We start from the raw sequence: 6,604 nt of genomic DNA, 5'->3' as shown, positions 1-6,604 counted from the left end.
CCCTCTTGTCAGGGTCTTGGGTGCATACTCACACATACAGCATGTTTTCAGGGCTACTAGGGATTTGAACCTGTGGTTGGCCATGTGACAGCCAGCACCACGGTTTACTGTACTATTGTCTGTGCCACTGAGGTTAGGGCAAGGAATACATTTTTATTCTTAAGTCCCTGAGGTTTTATGGCTCTTTGTTATCACAGCATAACCTATCCTGTCCTGGTAAACACCTTCTCTTCCTTTCACAGGCTACTGAGGCCTGGGGAGCTGTAGTGAGGACAGTGTTTGAGACTGCAGGTTATTTCAGCTCCTTTACCACCAGCTGATGCGTCAGAGAAGTGTTGGAGGGAACCACATGGCAGAGTTACGCTTATCTGCTTCAGAACACTTTGGCTCCCTTGGCTGGAGAATATGACAGTTTCCTCAAACAGGAGGCCCTTTGGGAGAAAAAAATGATTATATGGTGAAATGCCAGAGTCCTTCACGATGCCAGAGAGATTGACAGCAATTCTTAGTACTCCTGGAGTATGTGTCATCCTGAGAAAGCATAAATGTATTACAAGCCTCCGGGGGCAGGATGAAAGCGTCTGTGGTCATCAATAGTATATGCCTCTTGTCAAGCCCTGAGGCAGAGAAGGAGGCCTAGGTGGAAAGGGGATTCATAACCATGGGTTGGAAGAGGAATGGCTAAAGAACCTGGGGACGTCAGGGCCTGGAAAAGAGAGGACTTGGCAGGGGTTACACAATTGGGTCTTTAAAAATTTAAGGGCTGTTATGTGAAAGATAGAGCAGATTTGTTCCTGGTGGCTCTGCAGAGCAGAGCCAGACCAGTGGGTGGGTGTTACATGGACACAGATTCCAGTTCAATAGAAGGATAAATTTGCTACCGATAGAGATGTTGGAAGATGGATTTTTTTGATTACATCAGCAGGTGGGGAATTCCCTGTCACTAAAAGTGTCAAATCATAGCCTGGAAAACCACTTGGTAGGGATTGCTGTTGTAAAAGGGAGAAATGAAGTAGGCCACAGCCCTGAGCTTGAATACTTGTTTTTCCTCATCCTCTCCAAGGCTATGTCATCTTGGGCAAGTCAAATGAACTTTCTAAACTGGTTTTCTCACTCATTAATGATACTAAATCCTACCTCTCAGAATAATGGCAGATATATGGTATGAAATATATTTATAAGCAGGTTTTGAGAAAAAGTGTTAACAACACTGTCAACAAGCTCCACTGCAATAGATGCTCACATTCCTTGGACGCCAATTCTGTGCAGGGCATCGTTCTTTCTGTATGTGATCATCTCATTTGACAATTACAATAACCGCATGTGACAAGTACTATTATCAACACCATATGATACATGAGAAATGTTCGATTGGAGTGACTTGCCCAAAGTCACACAGCTACATAGTGGCAAAGTTGGGATTCTAATCAAGTCAAAATTTATACATGGATTTTTGTTCACAAGTAAGGAAACCAGTTTAGAAAGGTCATCTGGGGACCAGCAGTTAGTGTAATGGCTATGTCGCTGGACTCCCACGTAGTTGACCATGGTTCACCTCTCGAACCCTGTGGCTTAAAACTCATGCCAGGCACGTGTGTGTGCGTGCCCAAGATCCTGAGAGGAGAATGGAGGAGAAGGGATTGCGGCGTGGCCATCCCCCCTGGGGGGTAGTTTCTCACTTTCTGTCTGTCTCTCTCTGTCTGTCTGGTGAGTGCACACGCCCTATAGCAAAAACCTCTGCAAAAAAAGAAAAAAAAGAAAGGTCATCTGACTTGCCCCAAATCCCGTAGCCTTGGCTATGTCATTTCTCCCTTTTACCACAGCAATCCCTTCCAAGTCTGTCTATTCTGGAGTCAAAACTCTTTTTTATTAAACTTGTAAGATCTTCAAGGTCAATATAGAAGATGTACATATGGTTGTTCCTGATCAACCTCTCATACAATTTTTGTCAGGTTAAATGTTATTCAACCAAGTCAGTGTCTGATATCTACCCTTCATGGAATATCTATTTACACGTAACAATTACCATTCCACAGCTTACAATTTCAACATTTGCAGGTATGTTTTTTTACCCAAAAATTTTGTAAGAAATTATCCTATGATATTCATTGATTAACTTAATTCCCCTCCCTTATTCTTTTAGTACAGCTGACTGCTGAGCAATATAGATTTAAACTGCATGGGTCCACTTATACACAGAAAATTTTCAATAAATATATTGGAAAATATGTAGGAATTTCAGAAAGTGTGGAAAATGGATTTAATAGTTGAGAATATTTTGGTGCGAAAGTTTTTGAAATCTATGCATAGTCTTGGTATGCATTTCTATGAACTTTTTTTTCATACAATATAGTAAATGTATTTTCTCTTGTCATTTTCTTATTTTTTCATGTAGCTTATAAGAATACAGTATAGACTACATAGAGAATACAAAATATGTGTTAATTGACTATGTTATTGGTAAGGTTTTTGGTCAGCAGTTGGCTATTAGTAGTTGAGTTTTGGGGGAGTCAAAAGTTATACATGAATTTTTTACTGTGTGGTGGGAGTTGTGGGAGGGTGGTGCTTTGTTGTCAAAGTGTCAAATATATTTAAAAGTGGGTGGGTAAGAGGATGATACTAACTATGACATATCTGGTTGAACAGGAGAATCTGAAAAAAAAGATTAAGTTAAGAGACCACAGCAAGTTCATATCGAACAGCTCTCTCCTTTCTGAAATTGTCCTTAGCAGTTTCTCCTCCTTTAAGTGGTCCTCCAAGTTGCTGAAGAGGCCTTGATTTTCTCTGGCTGAAGTGCACTACTGAAGGAAATACGGTTAGGGACTAGGATTAAGCATTGCCATTGGTCTTTTAGTTCATGCTCTCGAAGGAAAGAATTCTGTCAAAGGAACCCAGGCAAATCAAGTCAGCTGCTGTTAAACCCTGATGACTGGGCTTTAGGCACCTACTGTGCCAGGAGTGGCTGAAAGAAGGGCAGCAAAAGTAAAGCACCATCTTGGCTCCTCAGGAAGTTCTCAGTGGCTCCCAAAGTACTGCTTTGCCCTTGTCTCTGACATAGTGTCTGCTCTTTCTTCTAGGGCAAAAGAGACCTGAAGGTGTTTGAGTTCTTAATGGCTTTCCCTCTTGTCTCTCTAATGTCATAGAATCTGTGTAGATGAGTGTCTTATAAGGACCTTGATCTACAAAGCAATGCCTTTCAGAATTTATTTCAGTGAGTAGGGTACTGAACAGGAATTGATTAAGTCTGTACCCTGGACTGTGGAGTATAAGAAAGGATTTATAGAGGAAAACAAAGGCTGACTAAAGGGCTGATTGAAGGAAGGCTCACAGGCTGCATGGAATGTGGCCATGTCCACTTGAAGAAGGACTAAATCTTAAAGTATATATATGTGGACATAAAGTAGGGGGGACTTTTGTAAACCAAGATGGATGTGAACTTCACATTTGCCCAGCAATGAGCCCTATATAGAAGAGGGAGAGAGAAATGAAGATTGATAGAGAAAAATGCTTTGCAAGAATTGTTTTAGATGTTTAGGACCCTTGTCTAGAGAAATTAGAATTTATGCACACAGAACAAATGCAGGGTTTTTTTTTTGGGGGGGGTGAAGGGGGTGAAGTATTATTTGGATTATCTTACATAATGAGTTTTATATTATTGTAGAATCCTCTGAGGTTGACCTCTATTCCACTCCGTCTTATAATCTTATGGAAAATTTTGAACATTCACAAAAGTAGAGACAACAATATATTGAACCCTGATAAGAGTTCCCTTAGGTGCTGACCCTACAGCACAGTGATTAAATGCTGTGCATTGTGAGCTGGATTCCATATAACTGGAGGTGCAGTGACTTCAAAAACACATAGTGTGTGCCCCAACTCCTGATGGGATGGAGATGGAGGAATGGAGCAAAAAGGATCATGCTATGACCATGTCCCATTGTGCCTTCTCTCTCATATAGGCACATAAGTCGTCTGACAAAAGCATTTTTTTAATTTAAAGAAAGTTGTTTTTTTTTAGGCCTAGCCATGGTGGTATAAGAGGCAAGGCACTGATACTTGTGTATCAGCCACATAGCTGCCTGGGTTTGATTCCTGGATCAACCTAGAATAAGTAGGCTACTGAGGCATGTGCCTATGATGCTGGCTAACTGGGAGACTGGGTAAGGAGGATCAGGATACGAAGGGAGGATGTTATGATTGAAGTTAGTGGTTGTCCAGGCTTTATGAGACACTGTGAGCAATGCCTATTCCTCTCTTTCTCCCTCTCCTTCTCTTTAAATATAGTCATAAGCTGCATAATGTAATTGATGTTTTGATCAATGACAGACCATCTATGTGACAGTGTCCCATAGCAGGAAATAGTCTATACCATGTAGCCTAGGCAAGTGTAGGCTATATCCTCTAAGTTTGTGTGTGTACACTCTATGATGTTTGCATAATAATGAAATTGCCTAATGGCACATTTCTCAAAATGTATCCCTGTTGTGAAGCGATGCATGGACTATACCTCTTCTTTGGGACACTTACAATAATTGGCTAGGAAGTTTAGAGACTCCATTTTGTGTAAAGTGAACAATAAATATGTTTTATAAAATTATTTTCAGGAGATGTGTACACATGATAAAACTATAAAGATCTCCTAACCTAATATAAATCAGTAAATCCAATAGAATAGCAATGTCAGGAAGACTTCTCTACTTGTACTTTTGAAAAATAATTATTTAAAATTTAGTTTTATTTATTATCACCACTACTATTTAATTTTACCAAAGAGAGACTGAAAGAAAGAAAGTGAGAAAGCCAGCTACCAGGTCCAGGATTTGAACTATGGTCGGCTATGTGGGAGTCCAGCACCATAACCACCATACCACCTGCCACTCCCCTCTGACTTTAAGGTTTTGGCCATAGGGTGTGTGCATTTATTAGAGAGAGACAAAGTGAATGAGAAGCAAAGTGGGAAATCAGCCTCTAGGGGATTTGCAATCCCTTCTCCTCCGTTCTCCTCCTGGGCACATATACATGTCTGGTGTGAGTTTCAAACAACCTAGTCTGGGACTCAAACCATGGTCGACCATGTGAGAGTACAACACCTTAACCACTATGCTATCTGCTAGCCCCTTGTACCTGTGTGTATGTTTTTTTTTTTTTTTTTTTTTTTCCCCCAATTCAGCCTCAGTGAGAATCTGAATCTCAGAAGAAACTCTGGAAATATTTGTTTAGGCTATTGTTTTTGGCCAGGTTGTTATGATGGATGACATGTAATACAACTGATCAATTATTTCAGTAAAATAACTGTGTCAATGAATTTTTTTTTTCTCACCAAATTGGCGGTGATTCCACAGAATCATTTTTTTTTTTTTTGGAGAGGTTTTTGCTATAGGGCGTGTGTGCTTGCCAGAAAGGCAGAAAGAGATAGAAAACAAGAAATCACCCCCCAGGGGGTATGGCCACGCCACAATCCCTTCTCTTCCATTATCCTCTTGGGATCTTGAGCAAGCATGCACATGCACCCGGTGTGAGTTTTTAAGCCACTGGGTTTGGGACTCAAACCGTGGTCAATTACATGGGAGTCCGGATACACAGCCATTATGCTAACTGCTGGTCCCCAGAATCAGTATTTAGACCATAGCTTAGACAAGATTTTTTACTCCATATATGGCCTACTGAGACGAAGGAGGGCATATCTGGAGCTGGAGGAGGATATTATGACTCAAGTTAGTTGTCATCTAGAGGCTGATGCAGATTGAATATGAGAACATAACCTTGGTCTTGGTCTCCACCTATGAGGGACCTCAACAGCAGAACTAAATTTCTGGATCTTGGCAGATGATGGCCAAGAGGTCAACATGACCTGTAGTTGAGTTGAGTGTCAAAGGAGAAGTGTCACTTCTAAGGAGTACCAGGAGCTAGAGAGGGTTCAGGAGTTGAGGAGATCAGAATTCTGTCAGGAAGGGGAAGGAGAACAAAAGCTTCAGGATGAATTCTGAACCAGGGGAAGGTGTCAGAAATCTGTTCTTCATGGAGAAACCTGCCAGGTTTCTTCCTGGCAGGCGAGGACTACTGCAAATATTGAGACATAGTGAAACAGTGGTGGGAGTCATCTATAGGGACCATCTTGAGATATTGTGATATTGCACAGAAGCATGGTTCTCATACTGCTGCTCATTAGAGCCCCTGAGGAGCCTTATGATCCCTAAACCTGGGCCATACTCAAAACAATCTAGAATTTCTGCAAATGGAGACCTGGGCATCTGTAGTTTTAAAAGCTCCCCAAGTGACTCCAATGTGCAGCTAAGTGAGTAGTGGCGTAGAGCACTGGACAGGGCATGGAGGCACCTGTTTTCCCTCGTGCCACTGACTCTTATGAGTTATGTGATCTCGGACAAATTAGCTGTTCAACAAGAATTTGAAGGACAAACTGATCCCATTGGTGGTTTAAAAATTGGCCTTTCAATTCTTCGACAGATCAATTCATGTGTTCTCCCATTGAATCTGAACATTATGGCTACTTGGCCCCTAGAAAATGGCAGAAGTGATGTGCCACTTTCTGGGCTTTTTTTTTTTTTTTTTTTTTTTTTTTTTTGGGTTTTTTTTTTAGGGGTTT

Source organism: Tupaia chinensis, unplaced genomic scaffold, assembly GCF_000334495.1.
Source record: "Tupaia chinensis unplaced genomic scaffold, TupChi_1.0 Scaffold000429_1, whole genome shotgun sequence".
NCBI lineage: Eukaryota > Metazoa > Chordata > Mammalia > Scandentia > Tupaiidae > Tupaia > Tupaia belangeri.
The sequence above is the reverse complement of the archived record's forward strand: the minus strand, read 5'-3'. Positions refer to the sequence as shown.